At 43.9% G+C, this 19,395-nt stretch overlaps 2 long non-coding RNA genes across 5 annotated transcripts; one reads left to right on the forward strand and one right to left on the reverse strand.

Annotated features, from left to right (window-relative positions):
* Positions 1-860: 860 nt before the first annotated feature.
* Positions 861-11,961, reverse strand: LOC127330980 (uncharacterized). 4 transcript variants are annotated; one of them, XR_011751271.1, is made up of 12 exons: positions 11,437-11,961; positions 10,439-10,495; positions 9,986-10,054; positions 9,514-9,886; positions 8,745-9,371; positions 7,536-7,904; positions 6,775-7,394; positions 3,081-4,936; positions 2,902-2,991; positions 1,580-1,825; positions 1,367-1,449; positions 861-1,235 (listed from the first exon to the last, which is right to left on the reverse strand). It is a non-coding gene; the product is annotated as an uncharacterized lncRNA (long non-coding RNA). The 4 variants fall into 4 exon arrangements; XR_007869481.2 differs by having other exon boundaries at positions 10,439-10,488; positions 11,437-11,960; XR_011751273.1 differs by having other exon boundaries at positions 3,081-3,253; positions 10,439-10,488; positions 11,437-11,955.
* A 6,246-nt stretch (positions 11,962-18,207) lies between these two features.
* LOC139835118 (uncharacterized) lies at positions 18,208-18,954 on the forward strand. Its single transcript, XR_011750823.1, has 2 exons — positions 18,208-18,338; positions 18,715-18,954. It is a non-coding gene; the product is annotated as an uncharacterized lncRNA (long non-coding RNA).
* The last annotated feature ends 441 nt before the right edge of the window (positions 18,955-19,395 follow it).

The following is a 19,395-nucleotide window of genomic DNA, read 5'->3' on the forward strand; positions in this document are numbered from 1 at the left end:
TTGAGATGATCCAATCCCTTCCTCGTTTGAATCACTTTTTTTTATGTAACATTTCTGATTTGTCTCATGGACTGGACATACATATGAAAAAGGTCTGCGCTTGGCCTTGCCTGCCCACTGCACAACAATTAAATATGAATGAAGGCAAGCAAATATAAGGTTACACATAGTTCAAAAAGGTTGCACTGATATGATAATACATCTCCATGTTCAGTCGAGCAAAGGTGTTCATCATTAATTAGTACTGTAAAAGGGACTCAACCCATTATTAACATATTAAAAAAATACAATGGTTCATAGCTAATATTACAATAATGCTGCACCTACAAATTGCTCTATCTAACCTGTCTGAGAAAACTGAGAATATATTTCTCTAACAAAAGATATATTCTGGTCTCTAAGTTTTACACATACAATGTTGGCATCTAATACAAACACAAATTCTCATATGGTTCCTCATACATTTAGCATTATCTTTTGCAGAAGCAATTACAATATGTGTCTTACATGGATCACCCAAATGGTAACATTGCTTTTCTTTTCACTCGAGCGGAACTCAGAATCCACCAGATCTATTTCAAAGTTAAACGAATCCACCAGATCTACTTCAAAAGTTAAACCTCCTACATAGCTCTGCCAAGCCATGAGATAAATAATGAAGAAATAAACGAGTTGAAGATGTTGCAGCATTGGACCCTTGACCTCCCTAGCTAATACCTAACCGGCCACAACATTGCTTGAAGAAGTAAACAAATCAATGAAAAGAAAGCAAATACTCGCCAGGTATTTTTATTCATGAAAAACAACTCATCACGGCATGTTAAGCTAAGTAACAGTTGTTAAACGTTGACAACAAAAGATATTCGAAATTTGTGCATGATATATTCAGATATTTTGAGAAATCTCGATCACACAAAAAACACTTGACAATAGAAGTGCACAGAACACAACACTTGTGACATCTAACAGCACATAATTCATCGGAGACTCACAACTTCAACCAAAGGCAAAATGCGAACAATCAGGTTGCTTAATATTACAAGAAATCACTCAACCAGTATAAAACCAGCCATGACAATCACAGCAGAGCCGCCTGAGCACACCGGGTCAAGACGGACCACATATTAGCGGCGGCGACCGCCTCTTCCGCCCGCTGCTAACCTCCCAGCGTCAGCTTAGAGTGGAGCATGTCCTTGTATATCTCAAGGGACGCTCAGGACAAGCATTGTGTTTGTCTGCACTTTGTAGTTTCAATGACCAATACCATTAATACCAGAAGACTACATAACCACAAATAATATGCGTGTCCATTAAAATGTTTGGATCCGTATTTCAAGGATCAACGACATTCAGTAATACAACAAACCTCCACATCGCCTTCAGTTTCCTGCACATTCCTTATCCCTGTAGTGCTGGCTTCTGCCTAGGCAAAGATTGATTCAGCAGTACCTGATATCCATATTCAGAAAATAACAAGCATGAGACAGCCGAAACCAAACCATTTCCTGTAGGTTTACCACAAAGAATAACAATCACGATATGTGGATAGCAGCAAGAAAAAGATTCTAAGTTTCTCAACTGGAACATTATAATCACAAGAAAAGTGATTCAAGAATAAGCTCCTCCTGGCAGCTCAACTCCTCCCTGCATCAGAGCTGAATCCACTTCCCCCTTTGCGAGCACCACGGCAATCTGTTGACTGCACTATGTACAGCTCCAGCATCACGTCCAGCTACCACTGACAAAAGAGGCTTGGCTCGCCAATTACCGACAGGACAGGACAACAGAGAAGAAATGTTCACTTCCACGACACAAGAAACAGTTGCTGGTTACACAAATAAGGCATACCAAGCATCAGCACATGCACAAGGAATGTTCAACAAACGATGATTATGACGTGAATGTTCAACAAATGATGGGAAAACGTGATGACTACGAGAGTCCAACTCACTCCTGTAGATTATGCAAGTGTAAGAAATGAGCAAAGCCAAGCATTTTTGCACTCTGATACATCTATAGGTTTATTCGCAGGACCAAGCAAAACCAATTGTTGCTACTTTCATTATTCCCAGGTAGATTTTAGCTAGAAATAAGAAGTATAGACTGCAATCAAACGGTCAGATTTATAAGACCTTGCACACAATCAACATCAAAACTAGGGGAGAGAGATGGCAAGAAGGAAATCAAACAAACAGAGTGTTATTTTGTCAATGTCATGTTATTCCTTTAACTCCATCAACCCACGCAAGCAAATGAAGCGGATAAGACTCCCACTTGATAACGGATTTCATTTAATTGAACCTAGAAGAATGAAGGATGAATTCCTCCTAAGTTGTGATGCCCAATGTTTTGTAATTTGTAAGCTGCATAAAACGACACAAATGCTAACCCGAGTCTGCTCATAGGCAAAATGAGGTTCTTTCCAATTCATCCAAAAATTGAGTTACATTATTTTGCCACAATTGGTGTGAACATTGCTATTTCATTTCAGAAAAAGTGCGAAACACAGATGGCGTGCATATACATCCTAAGTACAAGCAAGCTACAAGCACAACAACAACTAATGAATTGTGTTGATAACTGGATACATGTAGAAGTCTTATTAATTGATCACGCACGTTAAGTGAAAGGACTTATAATAACTAGATACAGCTAAAAAAATCAACTCGCGTAAGGAATAAGTTGTGTGTCTGCCTAGAAAGCCAAGTACAAGTAGTCTATACCAGAACAGAGTTGAGATCACACATACTTCCTTGACCAGTAGGACAAGATGAGGATGAAAAATTCAGGATGAGCATACTACAGACTAGCAGCAAAACAGAGAGTCGTGCCGGAAAACAGTAGAAATCCTCACCGCAGTGGCATAACCGAATCCAGCCTTGTCACAGAGAAGGGGCTTACCGATGTGCCTTGGAAGTCGCCTCATTCCCATGTATCCAGCCTAGATATGCCCAACCATACTGCCCCAGTACTCCCAGTGGCCAGATGTATCTATAGAAGCATAGAAACCACATCAGATCGACATGCTCTTAGAAGTAACACAAATTGAAGAAACAAGAGAGAGTGATAGGTTTTATTACGAAAACCAAGGCATCGATCAGGAGCGTCAGGTCTTATCTTGGACGACCATTAACAGGGAGAAAAAATGGCTGGTCGATTCATAGAGGGAGCAATGGTCTTGATGTTCCTGTATGGGACCTCCGTGGCACCGGTGGTCAGGGAGGAGATGTCCACAACATCCTCATGTGGCCCGCTGCAAACCGAGTAAACAAACATAAGCATTGGCAAAACTAATGAGATAATTTGTTGTTTTAAAACCTTAACATTTGTAGTTTTCAGAGGCACCACATGACTAACGATTTCCTGATTCAAGTAGTAAGCCAAAGACTATCAAGTTGACTAGGATGAGTAACAGGACAATCATTGATAGAGCAAGTAAACTACAGAAAAAGTAGTTATTTGTTCAACATACATACTAGATAAGAGAATTGAACAATTAGAACGAAAGGATGTAGAATTAAGAAGACAACAATAGCAAAACACTTGAGCTTGCAACAGCAGTTTACCGCCCGGATATGTCATTCATTAAAATGATACAAAACGCACATGCCACAATAGTATCATGACACAGAATGCTTAAGATAAACACCAAATACTTTCTGGAGGACAACGGCATGATAACATGATCGACAAGAGAGATTCATTATAATACAACAGAGGTGTCAATGCATTCCATTAGTAATTAAAAAAGAGACCATGCAGTCATCCATACCCACCTAAATAGTGGCTGTAAAGTAACACTATATGCCACCAAACCGTTGGGAGTCACATGGCACAACAACAGTGTGGATAAATTATAATAATTACTCTATAGGGCATCAACATAGCCAACAATAGAATTGATTTAGAAGCAACACTTAAGTATTCCCAACAACAACAAAAAATGGCAGTATCTCAATAGAAGTAACAAACTAGATAATAATATAATGGGAGGAATGGGAAGCCGTGAAAATGCATTACTGTTACTCTATTATGAATCAAAAACATGGACTATCGACACACCTAAATGAATAGAACATAGACCAACTCGATTTTAAGGAAACACATGTTTTTGTGAATTTCAGTATTGCACTACACATGCATTGTGGAATTTAACTTTCAAACAAGTATATATCCTTATCAGATTTAAATAAACATCACAAGAACACAACAATAGCTACACATATGCTACAACAAATATATTTACCAACAAACCTGATGTAATGAATAATCAACAACTTGACAACGATACAGTACTGTCATTGTGGAATTCTAATTTCCCATACAAATAACAAGCATTTGCTTTTGAGCTGATCACAACAACAACAAAAAACTGAAACTGCCACTATCAATTCCAAAAGTCACATGTAGACTGATCCATTGCTTACTGCTCAGTTCATGATCCATCTCATATGGACGATTCAAGAAAAAATCAGCAGTTAATGAAGAGAGAAAACTAGCAGTTAACCTAGCTAATCAATTCTAGTTTCATTACCAAGGTTCTTGGAAAATTTCTCCATAAAAAGGAAACAGGCATATATACCTCACAGGTTCAGCCAAAATTACATGGTTGGGACTTGGGAGTGTACGAGTGTATATTCTATTTGGAGGTGGCCTAACAAAACAAAACAAATATAACAAGACAATCCCACTTAATCCTCATAAGGCAACTCATAAATGTTCAAGAAAGAGATAAACTACATGAACAACCTGCACCCTCAAAAAGAGTAGAACAATCTAGCCTAAATGGCTCTACATTCGACCCTAAAGCAAGAAATACACACTGATACACCCGAATTCTGCAAGGGCTCTCCATGGCACCGGTGGTGAGCAGGTAGATGGTGCCTGGTTCACCCTTGTCAGGGAGGAGATATCCACAGCATCCTCAGGTGGCCCACTGCAATCAGGATAACAAACCGAGATCAAAGCTAGTAAACAAACACAAGCATTGGCAAAACTAATGACAATTTGTTGTTTTAAAATCTTTGCATTTGTAGTTTTCAGCGGCACCACATGACTAAACGATTTCATGATTCAAGTAGTAAGCCAAGAAAAGGATTATCAAGCTAACTAGGATGAGTAACAGGGTAGCTGTTGATAGAATAAGTAAACCTCTACATGCCAGAATCACTAGATAAGGGAATAGAACTATTAGAACGAAAGGATGCAGAATTAACAAGACAACAGTAGCAAAACACTTGAGTTCGGCAACTGACAGTTTGCCTTCTGGATATGTGCGAAGTAGTCATTTTCTCTTTATTTTGTTAGATGAATTAGAGCCAACTGTGCTACAAGCGTACCAATCTACAAATTAGCACACCATATAAAGTGCTAAGTGTTCACAGAATTTCAAAATTTCAAACACCGGAGAAAAAAAATTGCACATACATAAAACACCGAAAAAAATGAGAATAACACCCAGGTCACTACCTCAACTCTGAACCTGAACCAAAGCAACACAGCACATTCTGAATCTTTCCAGTTTTTGGCTGGCAAGATCAAACAGCAGCGGATAGCACCAGCGATGGATTAGCTTTGCGCAATGTGGATGTGTGCCTCTGAAGTAATCTCGTTCGGCACATATATACTTACATCAAAGAAGCATCATAGGTTATCAAAGATCAAGCACAGGTTTAAAAAAAGCATGTCCAGCCTGATCCGGTGGCCAAGCCACCCTCCAGGCCACATCGCGAGCAATTTAAGATAACACAGGTTTCCGTGATCTTCAATTTTGGAATACACATGCATTGTGGAATTTAAATCTCGAACGAGTATATCCTTGTCAGATTTAAATAAACATCACAAAAACACAACAATAGCTACATATATGCTACAGTAAACATATCTACCAACAAACCTTGATGTAATGAATAATCAACAAGTTGACAACGATATGGTACTGTCATTGTGGAGTTCTAATTTCCCATAAAAATAAAGATCATTTGTTTTTGAGTTGACTAACCACAATTAGTCATTATGTTATCTTGCACATGTGATATTATGATACCAGTACTTGGTATCATAGCAGAAAAACACAAAAAATAAATAGATACGGTGCAGCCCTACTTCATAGGCATCGATGCCTATTTAGGTTAATAATGGCAACAACAGAAAGAAAGTGCAACAACAAAATGATACATTTAGCTATGTGTTCAATTGAAAAAACACAGCCTTTGTGTTACCACTTTTTTAGATGGCCTTTGTGTTACCATTTTCGGTTCCATCAAGTCTGCTATTATCAACACAAGATCAGTAAGCACGAAGGACAAGGACGTGGCACTCATCGTTGCCAAGGGCAATCATCCCTAACAATGTAAACCTGAAGCTCATTTTAGCTTTGGCTATTTCATTGGTTTGAGCTAATACCTACGAAAAATAATCTCTACAAATAAAAGATCCAAGGAAACTAACCAGATCATCTCTATCTTTATCTTACAGTCCAAAGTAGTCATTTTCTTCATAAGAGCTGAAGTGCATTTTGTTCAATCAGGTTAATTCGGTCAGTAGCAACCCATTACCATTTTGTATACAACAAAAAGCAAGCCAGTATCATAAATCCATCGACACTTGGACACATTCACTGGCCAAAAGAGAAGAAAACCCATGCATGGATATTGTACAATGTACTGCATCGTAGCTACCTAGCAGTGTCCAGTTGAGTGCATCAACATGATAAACAAAAATAAGCGAAAATTACAAGAAATGCATGGAGCGGGAGGAGGAGAGGGAGATCACCTGGCAGCTGCAAGTTTGGGACGTGGCCGACGGCGGCTGGACGGAACGGTCTACAGCAGCAAGAGGTCGGGGACGTTGCTGGCGGCCGCAACTCCGGGAGGTTTTCCAGAATGTCGCTGATGGAAGCTGCAGCTCCATGAAGGCGATGACCATCTCCTCCCCCTTGCATCTCTGCAGCGAGCTCCACAGAGGCAGGACGCGAACGCCGTGGAGTCCACCTCCAGCGCCAATCTCGGCTGCTGCTTGTGTCGTTGCCCGCGACTGGCACATCGGAGCAGGGAGGGGCAAAGGGGTGCCGGCAGCCTAGGTCAACAGGAGGTGCCATGGCGGCCGTGACGGGGGCGCCCAGCTCCAGGCGCTCCGGATGGCGAGGACAAGCGCCAAGCGAAAGTTCTTGACACCGATGTCTTGGGCATGGAGGATGCACGGGAAGCAAGGGGCGGAGGTGATTGGGTGGGTTGGGGTGTCTAGCGGCGAGGGAGTTGGGTGGGTGTGCTGGGGTGGCCGGCCGCTGAGCGGCAAGGTGGGATGAGTAGCGGGGAGCAGCACTAAGAGATTGCAGCGGTGACAACAAATTTAGTGGAGAAAGGAGATTGAGGGAGAGATGTGGTGGGACCGATCTGCAAAAGATGAAAAAAAAAGTGAGAAAACAACCTAGATTCAAGGAAATAGCATGCTATTTGTTTACAGTAGTATTTTGCATCAAACACATAGAATATGCTGAAATTGTATAACTCAAAAAAATAGGAGCCATGCCTTACCTACGAGAAGTCTATCGTTGTAGTGGTGGATACCATTTCAACTACCAGCTTGTCACTGAGGACATTGATGCCTGCTGCTCTTTCGGCTGCATTAAATAAACTGCTAGGCAGTTGTAGTGCTCATATACACTCAACTCACACAACTACTAACAATGATGTCTTCTTTCTTGTCCATGCCAACTCGAGCGGCTTGCAGCTGCACTTCACATTCTCGATGTCCTCATCCTGCCGCGCCGCTGTTGATGACCGAGCTGGCCACGTGTTTCAACCAACACGGCAGCAGCATCACTGTCTTGTACCACCATTGGTCTCTTTCTTCTCAGCACCCATGATGCAAAGCTTTGTTCAGATTGAACTTTCAACAGGATCCTGCAATAAAACTATAAAATTGAATGCTCTGAACTTGGAAAATGTTGCATGAATGCTCATAGTAGAATAAATGGAATAGAAAGAGTATTTACTTTCATGGAGTTAGTGGATGATGATGGATCTAACAAAGCAAGGTCCTCAATGTTAGTTGACAATTTTCATCTTTCAAAAGTAGAAAGACCTTCAGAAATTTGTAAACATTACAAAATTTTCTATTATGGTATATTAAAACAGAAGCAAAAAAAAGGCGTTAGATGTAAATCATATGAGCCTACACGGATATATTTCAAAACAAAAGAAAGTAAAGGTTGCAGAACAGATTCTGACTTCCTAAGCCTTGTACTCGCACTCATTATCATAAGACCATGAGTTATTTGTTTGTTTTGAAAGAAGAGATAGTACTAAAACTACAATCCTACAAAGATAATAGTATCGAGTTGTGTTGACTTTGTATTATACGAGCTTACATGTATATGCTTCAAATCAGAACAAATTAAAGATAAGCAGATTTTAACAAGATGCAACAGTTCTGCAACCCGTTTCTATTTTCTATACAACAAAGAGCAAGCCAGTATCATAAATCCATCGACATATGGACGCATCCACTGTTCACCAGAGAAGAAACGAGTAGCAACCCATTTCCATTTTCTATACAACAAAGAGCAAGCCAGTATCATAAATCCATCGACATATGGACGCACTCGAGAAGAAACGCCATGCACGGCCATTGTACATTGTACTGCGTCGTAGCTAGCAGTGTCCAGTTGAGTGCATCAACATGATAAATAAAAAGAAGCGAAAATTAAAAGGAATGCATGGAGGGGAGGAGAGGGAGATCACCTGGCAGCTGCGAGATTGGGATGTGGCCAACGGTGGCGGGACAGAGTGGTCACCGGCAGTAGCAAGTCAGGGACATTGCTAGCAGCCGCAGCTCGGGGAGGTTTTCCAGAAGGTCACCGACAATGGCTGCAACTCCATGAAGGCGAGGACCATCTCCTCCCACTTGCATCTCTGCAGTGAGCTCCACGGAGGTAGGATGCGGACGATGCGGAGGAGGTCCTCAACCTCCAGCGCTGGTCTTGGCTGCTGCTTGTGTAATTGCCTGCGATTGCTGCATCAGGGCAGGGAGGCACGCGGAGGAGCAACAGCAGCTCCGCAGGTCAACAGGAGGCACCATGGTGGGCGAGACAGGGGCGCCCAGCTCCAGGTGCTTCGGATGGCGAGGACCAGCACAAGGCAGAGGTTCTTGAAGCTGACGTCTTGGGCATGGCGGACACGCCGGAATCAGGGGTAGAAGGGATTGGGTGGGTGGGGGTGTCTGGCGGCGAGGGAGTTGGGTGGGTGTGGTTGGGTGGCCGGCAGCTGAGCAGCGAGGTGGGGTGAGCAGCAGGGAGTAGCATCGAGAGGCTACGGCGATGTCAGCAAATTGACTGGAGAAAGGGGATTGAGAGATGCGGTAGGAGCGATCTGCAAAAGATGCAAAAGGTCAGAAAACAACAATCTGGAGTCAAGGAAATTGCATGCTATTTATTTACAGTAATATTTTGCATCAAAAGCATGGAATACGCTGAAATTGTAGAACTAAAAAGAAAGAGGACCCAGGCCTTACCTACGAGAAGGCCGTTGCCATAGTGGTGGATACCACTTCAACTAATGGTGTATCGCTAAGGACACCGCTGCCTGCTACTCTTGCGGCTGCATTAACCAAACTGCTAGGAAGCTCTAGTGCAGAGACGATACATTCAACTCACAGAGCTACCAACAATGTTGTCTTCTTTCTTGTCCATGCCAGCTCCAGCGGTTTGCATCTGCACTTCACATTCTCGACATCCTCATCCCACCGACGCCGCTGACCGAGCTAGCCACGTGTTTCGACCAACACAGCGGCAGCAGCAGAAACACCGTCTTTTACCACCATTGGTCTTTTGCTTCTAAGCACCCATGGTGCAAAACTTTGTTCAGTTTGAACTTTCAACAGGATACTGCAACAAAACTATAAACTTTAGTACTCAGAACTTGGAAAATGTTGCATCAGTGCTTGTAACTCATAACAGAATAAAGGGAAAAGAAAGAGCATTTACTTTCATGGAGTCCGAGGACGATGATGGATCTAACAAAGCAAGGTCCTCAATGTGTTCCTCCTCCAAGTCCTGGAATGGAAAGTGTTATTTGACAATATTCAAAAATTCGAAACTAGAAAGACCTTCAGAAATTTGTAAACATTACAAAATTTTCTATTAAGGTATATTAAACAGAAAAAAAGGCGTTAGATGTAAGTCATATGAGCCTACAGGGATATATTTCAAAACAAAAGAAAGTAATTTTGCAGAACAGATTCGAACTTCCTATGCATTGTACTCGCACTCGTTATCATAACACTGTGAGTTATTTGTTTATTTTGAAACAAGTGAGAGATAGTACTAAAACTACAATCCTACAAAGATAATAGTATTGAATAGTGTTAACTTTGTATCATACAAACTTACATGTATATGCTTGAAATCAAAAGAAATTAAAGATAAGCAGATTTTTACCAGATGCAAGAGTTCTACATTTTCCGCGCTCCTATATTAGTACTGCTTGTCTGCTTGCTTCAAAACAAGTGAGATGGTAAAACTAGGTAAGCACATCGATGATTTAGCAACCATGAACATCGCAGATATTTATTTGCTTTACAGACGCTATCAAGTGAGAAACAAGACAATTGATGTAAAAAGTCAGTATTTAGGTTGACATGCATAGGAGGCATTCAGCAGCAAGAACAGGAGGAACGCCTTCTTATTATCTTCCTTGGAATGAAATCGAGTATCTATTTTATTATATAGAGTAAACCCACCAAAGTGCAAGATCACTACCTATATATTGCCAACTTGGCTCCTCCTTCAAGATCACTACCTAGCACACATGTACACGCATATCCCTCGGATGCAAATGCACCGTCAGGACCAACAAGAGCCCGGTCGTCTCCCTATTCCAAGTGGACACACACACAAATGCAGCTCTGAATCAACTCCGGCGATAGTGAGGTTTCAGGTAGAGGAAATACAGAGGTGAGAACCAAAACAGAGTTTTTCCAACCGCCCAAATAACTGTGGGTGGCCTTTCTTGTTCAGCCTAACTGAAGACTGCTACACAGTTGCAGGTTTTCTTTTACAACACAGCATCGTGCACAGCATACCTTTCCTACGAGCTAACACTGCTTCTGACAGGTACAGATTGCATCTCTACTCCCATGCCGCTACACAAGTTGCACGCAATTGCATCAGGATATATTGGTTGATCAATGTAGTGTAAAAAGTATTTTAAACACATCATGCATGCCTATCTTCAAGATCAATACGCACATCCCTCCCTGCCTACTCACATCATGAACTCTAGGGGCACGCATTCGAGTGTAAACTCTGAACTAGTACGAGTATTTTCCTATCGTATGCACACGAAAGTGCATCAACACTTTCTGAGCCATTGACATTTGACAAAATTTTCTAGAATCAGCAAGTGCGCGCAGGTGTTATGTAGCGAGGGGCCTCACCGAGCAGCTGCGAGTTGGGGAGGTGGCCTGCCGACGGCAAATCTAGGGACGGAGTGGGGTCTCCGGCAGCAGCGGATCGGGGACGTCGCCGGCGGCCGCAGGTCGTGGAGGTTGTGCGGGAGGTTGCCGGAGGCCGCATCTCCGGGAAGGCAACCACCATCTCGTCGTCCATGTCTCCCCGGGGGCGAGCCACGGTGGCTATGGAGGGGGTTATCCACCTCCAGCACTGGCCTCTGCTGCTGCGGCTTGGGCCGTAGCCCAGGTCTGATGCGTCGAGGCAGGGAGCGAGGGAGGCGGAGGGAGACATGGCGGCCGTCGCGCACGAGTGCTGCGTCGAGGCAGAGATTGCGGGAGGTGGAGGGAGACAGCTGCGTCGAGGAATGTGGACGGGAGGCGCTCCACGACCGGGAGGAGGTTCTTGACGCGGACGTCTAGGGGAATCAGGGGAGCGGAGGGGATTGGGTGGGAGGGGCTGTCCGGCGGCGGCGAGGGAGTTGGGTGGCGGGGTGGCCGGCCGGCCGGCGGCGAGGGAGTTGGGTGGAGCGGAGAAAGCAGGGGAAAGAGATGGTTGTCGTTTGATCTTTGCAGGCGCTAGATTTTAGGCTTCTCGGGAAAGATTTTTTTTTTGGTAGGATACAAGTTTAATTGCGTCCCCTTTTTACTGCCCAATCAAAGCAAATTGCATCCTTGTTTACAGCAATCAATTATTATTACTACTCCCTAAAACTACGAACTACTGCATCACAAGTCATCGGTTGTTAGGAAAAGAATATCGGGGCGATCTCTCTGCCGGCAAACTACAGCGGTCAGCCGCCGGTCCCTGCCTCCTCCGTCGGCTGCTCCGGCGATGGGCGGGGTGGGGACCCCGGAGTACCGGCTCCGGCCAGTAGTTTGGTCTAGTGTTTTCTTGGGGTGCCGTTCTATGGAGGAGATTGCGTTGCATCGGAATAATTTGCCTCTGCTCTTTCTCCATCTCGGCGTCGCTCTAACCGGTGACGTCGGAGGGCAGGTGGCCTGGTCTTCTCGCCGGTCTTTGGATCTGGCGAGATTCGTGTCTGGCGATTGGCGTTCGGCACTCTCGTGGGTGACGGTTGCGTTGGTTGCTGCAGTTATGTCTGGCATCTTGCAGTTGGGTGTGAGGATGACGGCAGGCGGCAGCGTTTTTCTTCTTCGACTGAGTCTGAAGAAGATGACGGTGTTGGGATCTGGTGACCACGGGGAAGATCCCCGGCCGACGTGCCACAAAGTCTCGGGCTCGTCCTCTACGTCGACCCGGTTCATCGGCTCAAAAAGCATCATTGAATGCGATGGTGCTCTCCCAGATCTAGGTGTGGTGGTTGTTCGCCTCTTTTTCCAGCGCTACCATGGTGGCGGTGGAGTAAGATGGACGATGTTTCGGCGAGACACAGGTTTCTCCAAGGGTGAACTTGTAGTTTTACTTCTTGTGAGTTTTCTTGTGCAAAGTTGCTTGATGCAAATATTTGTCTTGTGTGGTGACCATATGTGTAATCTCTGTAAACAGATTGTCTAATGATATATATGGTTACATCAAAAAAAAAAAGTCATCGGTTGTTGTTGTTGTTGTGTTGGGTAGAGGTGAAGGTGGGATTTTCTGAATTTTTTTACTCTCTCGGGATTAATACTTGCCCAAAACACATCCATGATTAATTAAAAACCATGACTACTTACTCCATGGAAATTGTGCCGCCACCCAACCATTGTGCCGATCGACGGCCGATCTTCCTTATTTACGGCGTGCGTGGCAAGCCCTTGGTTAAATATTATGAGTTCACATCACCGATCCGTGGCATTGAGCATATCAGTCATCGGTTTGTTGCTGGTTTGAACAGATCCAGTCATCCAGATCATTTGACTTCTCCAAATCAGAAATTTCCGCTCCAAAATCATTTTTTCATTGCGGACTTGAGTACATAAAATCACAGGTACATGTTTTAATCTCAGAAGAAAATGACTTGCACGTAGGTTCTCAAGTGTGTATAGATACATCATGATGCCCCTACCGGTACCCCATGTCACCATGCTATGTTTTCTATTCACAAAGAGAGCATGCATCAACTACACTCTACGGATATGCATAGAGAAACTATTTGGCGCTTACATCAGCTCCATCCTCCGACTTAACGTGTATGCATGGCACCGATGACGACTCAACCTACCTAACACAACCACGTAAACCCCTTGTCCTAGCGAGGCAATGTCAACCCATCTCATATTCCCGATGGACATGATGGCACTCAAACCACAATGCGATTCCACCGCTGGGAAGAGATTGTACATACTACTAGGAAACAAGCAAGGAGACCAATTGGAAGGGATGGTCGTATGGAGTCCGACTCGTCAGCCCTGTCTACAACGTTCGACATGTAGAGGTAAATCAATAAGATCCAGAAAAAGGTACAAGGTATCACAAAACTGAGATGATTCCTTAAGTGGAAATACTAAGCTCTAGAAGCATGTTCCTCTAAGAAACCTCGTGGCGCCGAAGACATGAAGACCACTAGAAAGAACATATGTGGGACTGGTTAGACACCGAGAGGCGTCTCTCCCATGACCGGAAGGCAGATGATAGACGGGACTACCTACCAACACAAAAGTCTCACGGGAGCAGAGGGGGGAGGGGCTCAATCAACGATACGGTGGAAGATCGGGCACGGGTGCGTTTTTTTACTCACCTTAATCCCTTTGTCTAATGTAAAATCTTGAAGACTCGACAAAGCGTTTTTATTCATAGATTGAACCCTATACCTAACCCAACACCTAAATTACCCTAGATAGCCACAAACCTTAGACCGAAACCCTAGACTTGAACCCTTCACATAACATTTGATCTAAAGTCTTCACCTAAACATCATGGCCTTGCCAAAAATAGTCCATCATCAAACATAAGTCATCACGGCCCGCATGCAGGACATGCAATTTTTTTTTTGCTTCTATAATCTCATTATTTTTGAAATTTGGGCTGCCATGCTACGGATTATAACGTGATGATCTATCGTGAAATGGTAAATAAGGGCGAGGACGAGCGAACATCTCAAGAAGCTAACATAGGACCAATTCTAATGATATGATCACTCGTGAACCATGGTCGCCGCCTAGATAAGTTTACTAAGGTTATTATTTAGGCAAACTCATAATAAAAATATGATCAAACGCCAGTAAGCATATTATTACTTCAAATAATCAAGAATTTACCCATTTCAGGGGGCGGAGGGGTTTGGGTGGGAACGGGAGTCAAGAAGATTACTACGACACATTTGGATTTGGTCCCCTTTTCAATGCCCAATCAAAACATGGATACCTTATTATTACTCCATAAAACCATAAATTTAATTAATCCGTGGGATTTTTACGGTGATTTGTGAGTAATCAAACAACAAGAAAATTACGATTGGCTTAGTTTTGGGGTGGGTCCGCGTGAGCATGCTACTTGATCATTCCCAAAGAAAATAATGATGATGATTAAAGGAGGGGCGCAGTCACGCGTGAGTAAATCGGAGCACCTCCCTATGCGGAGTATATTAAATCCATGGTTAAGCTGGCGGTTGCACATTTGATGTTGCTCAACAGAAATACCATATAAAGCATACACTGGCAATGACATGGATTGAAGCCTAATATTGTATAGTAGACCATAGAAATTTAACAACTTAAGGTTCCGCAAACTTCGACCTACATACTAATGTTGTATAAACCAACGTGAGCTACCATTAGTCCACCCTTATGAAATACTAAGTAGAGTTTAAGCCTCATGAGATTTGAACGCGAAAATCCAAAAATAATTAATTTCATAATTTCTGAAATGTGTCTCATATTATAATCAGCTCCAAGAAAACAGCTCAAATTCAAGCTATATATACATGAAGAAACAACACAAAATTTGAGGAATACCCCACAGACGGGGACGGCGGATCCAGCTCCGCACCTTGGCTCGCTTGGCCTCCTTGTTGGGCTAGCTCGATGTGGCTGGGCCAGCCACATCAGGGGGCACAAGCATGGCGGGGAGGCGGTGTGGATGCTCCTGGAAGCCCCTCATTTGTGGGGTGTTTCCCGCTTGCCAGGAAGACGTGAAACAGAGACGGCGTCCCTCCCGATGGCGGAAGGCATGCCAGTGGTGCTGGATCGATGGGAACAGAGAGGCGGTAGCGGTCTTGGGTGGCACTTGAAATGATAAGACCAGAGATGTAGTATCGCTGTGGTGGGTAGAGGTGAGGGTGGCTACTTTCCCACAACACGTCGATGATTAATTACAGTCATAACTACTTACTCCACGGAAATTGTGCCGCCGCCCAACCATTGTACCAATCTGTGGCCCATCCTCCTTGTTTACAACGCATCGCATGTGCTTGATTGAATTTGAAGAGTTCATGTCATCGATCCATCACATGGAGCATCCCTGATTTGGACAACAAGATCTTCCTCTCGGCCCCAAATCCGAAATTTCTGCTCAAATTTACATCAAGGGCTTTGAGTACTTAGAGCATCTCCACTCGTCTCCCCGACGAGACCCCCGAACGACGTTTTTTTTCCATCCGGACGGCGAAATTCGGTCCAGTCGCGCCGACATTGGTCTCCTCAGATTCCCTTAGCAGAACCATCAACCACCTAGGCAACAGCCTTGGCATGTCCACCACTATGGTGATCCGGCCCTTAGACTGCTCATAGTGGAGAGTAACTTAGACTAGTAACATATGTCATGTTACTAGTCTAAGTTACTACCTCCATAGTGGGTAGTAACTTAGATGTGGTGTCATGCAATATGCATTAATTATGTTATAGACTCATATTGCTTTGAGATGTGTGATGTTATGGTAACATAGCTAGTTACCACCCCACTCTCTTTCTTCATTTATTGGTATGCCATGTCACCAAAATGCCTTGATATGTGTGATGTTACCACCTATGTTACCCCCACTATGAGCAGTCTTATAGTAGATCTTGTACTCGATGATCCTACACACATTTTCACCCATGACAAAGGCCACGACATGGACATAGCTAGGGACCGTGAGCAACATATCGGGAGGAACAATTAGGTTGATTAATTAGCAGTATACCACGTCTCGGGAGCCAAGGGGACCAGCTTAGGTGGATTAATTAGCATTATACCACGTCTCGGAAATCAAGGAGACATCACAACTTAGTAGTATTTAGTAGGTTGATTAAATACGGCTATATATGGTGGAAACAGGTAGGAGCAGCTGCACTTGACTCTCCCGAAACCGAAACTGAAGCACACGCAAATCTCGCTCGCCCAGTTCTCGCTCTCCCACACCCGACTCACCGCCCCATCTCGCCGGACGCCGGCTACCGCCCTCTGCCATCCGCCATCCCTGCCCACCGGTCCCTCCCCTACCCAGATGGACGCCGCCGCCGCAGCCCTCTGTCTCCGCAACCTCGCCCCAGCTCCGCCTCTCCAGCCTCGCCGGCTACCAGCCGCCCCCACTTCCCCACCGTCCGGCGCCGCCCTGAGTGGTCGTCGCCATGCCGGCATCGAGGATGCCGCGTGCCAGGCCCTTGCCTCCGCCGTTCCGTGCTCGTGCCCTTCACCGTCGGGTGCCTCAACCCCCTGACCCGAATCCTCATTCTCCCCATTCTGAAAATAAAAATCACTTCTTTCTTGTGCAGGCAGCCGGAGAAGCGAGGCGGGATGCGATGCTGATGGTCGCCGCCGTGCGCGGGGTGCAGTGGTAGGAAGACGTACCTAGGTGAGACTAATTCGTCGATCCGCTGTCTAGAATCGTCGCCGAAGTATCTTTTTTTTTTTTTGGAGAAACAGATCAATTCTATAGTGGTTGTGACATTTTTTGGTTGCACACAGATGCAAATCACATATGTGTGAACATTCTGTACATGTATACTTTTGAGCAGTTGAGAATGGAGATTTCGTTCCCATGGCCTGATGCTAATTATAGTATATGTTAATCATGCTAGTATTGGGTTTGTAGCTGCAGGAAAAAATTTGGGTGAAGAAATGCGATTACTTGTCACGTTTTTTTGTTTCACATCGGTGCAGATAGGTGCTATGTGAACATTCTGAGAAAGGACATTTAGTTGCTATATGGTTTGCTTCTTGCTACTGTATTAACCATGTAATTTCTGGTAAGAAGTAATGTAAATTGTTGGCACACCTTCAGTTGCATATCGATGCAAACCAGTTCTATCTGAACCTTCTTTACATGTATAGTTTGAGCAATTTAGAAAGGAAAGTTAATAGCTATGGTCTGTTCTGATTAGTATATTAACCATGTAGTTTTTGGTATGTTCAGACTTAATGTGTATGCATGTGTTAAGAGTTCATCCACCTGTAGTTCTTGTAATTGGTTTGACACTGTTTAGTTAAACAAAATTAGCATGTTGGAGAGTGAACTTGAAATGAATGGATCTTACTGTTTATGTGTGTATGCAACTCTACCTGGATGAAATCTGTGGTGTCATGAGTACAAGTTAGTCTCCAGCATATATGATACGAGTATGTTGAGAAAGGTAGTGTGTTGGCGTGTATGTGTTGTAACATTGTACTATCTTGATTATTTATTCTGGTATTGAACATGTATATCTTTTATACTTTTGGGCTTGCCTAAAATTCTTTGGGCATGAATTTTGTATGTTTTTCCTAATCAGCACGTTTTGGCTTGTCTATAGTTTTTCATGGCCAGGGAGATGGGGATATCACACCATCTGCCACTCAAGTTCCGCATTGGCGGATGTGGCGTACTGTTGATGTTCTTTGGAGAGGCCGCCGCCGCTGGCCTCTGCTACTCCGTGTGGATGACCAGACCTTCCTGGAGCATGAGGTGTCCAGGAAGTATGGGTTCCAGGCAATCTCATTATCTCTAGCGTGTCGTGGCTGTGTTTGCATATTGCCATGCCCTTGTTTCTTGGTATGGTTACTGCAGTTCGTAAACCGTGTCGGTAGCTTTGTAGCTGCTGTGCTATTTCTAAAGTTGTTTTGTTTCCTTAAATTATTTGGCTATTGTTTCATGAAGTTGAAGAAATTTTGTTCTTGTTAAGATCTGGTGATGTGGGGGTAATAGAACCTCCTCACCTAGTTCTCTTTCAAGTATTTGCTATTGTTTTTTTTTTTTTTGGAATAGTTCCATGTGTAGCACAGAAGCAATAATTTGATGATCTGTACATGTAGTGCTGTAGTGCTAGCCATGCATATTACTAGAAAGTTTATGTGTGTTTTGTGCATAACCTAGCTGGCCATGTATATTCACAATACTGTTGTTGACCACACTTGTTTGTCTATTTCAGCAAGGCCTCAAAGTCTAGTAGTGCTTCCATGAGGTGCCCCGGTTCCCACGGTTCAGGCAGATATTGAACCTGTTGTTTGGTTGACTTGATGAAGCTTAAATGTGGGCAGAAAGTGGAGCTTTTAATTTGGAGCTGATCTGGACAACTAGTTCAACAAAGTACTCCAGCTTAAACCTGACTTGTGTATTATTAAATCTGGTGGACTTGATCATAAATGAGAAATCTGCTTCGCCTCGCGTCTGGGAGAAACGCAGCAATGAATGAATTTGTGCGTAGTACTAGAGTAGTAGTACGATGGAGTAATGGAATTTGTTTTGATTAGTAATTTGGTCAGCTGGACGTGCATCGTGAAATGCAAACGTAATTTAATTAGGATCGTACGGAGGAGATCTCGCGCGCGCGTGAAATGCAAACGCAATGTAATTCACGGCCGGAGGAGACGAGGCGGTCAAACTTTTGTTGGAAGGAAGAATCGCAACGCTGGCGGGCGGGCGGGTATTAATTATTGCTCGAGAAAAGAAAAGAAAATAGAAAAAGAAAGAGGGAGCGGAGGCGTGTTTAGGCAGGCGCCGATCCAACTTGTTTTAATTTTCCACGCAAGCGCCGAAGCGGACCGTGGCGGGGTGGGGCCGGGCACGTCGATCGCGCGGCCAAGAGGTGGAGCCAGCGCGCGATGGAGCT

The sequence above is a fragment of the Lolium perenne genome, chromosome 2 (assembly GCF_019359855.2).
Source record: "Lolium perenne isolate Kyuss_39 chromosome 2, Kyuss_2.0, whole genome shotgun sequence".
NCBI classification, from domain to species: Eukaryota; Viridiplantae; Streptophyta; class Magnoliopsida; order Poales; family Poaceae; genus Lolium; species Lolium perenne.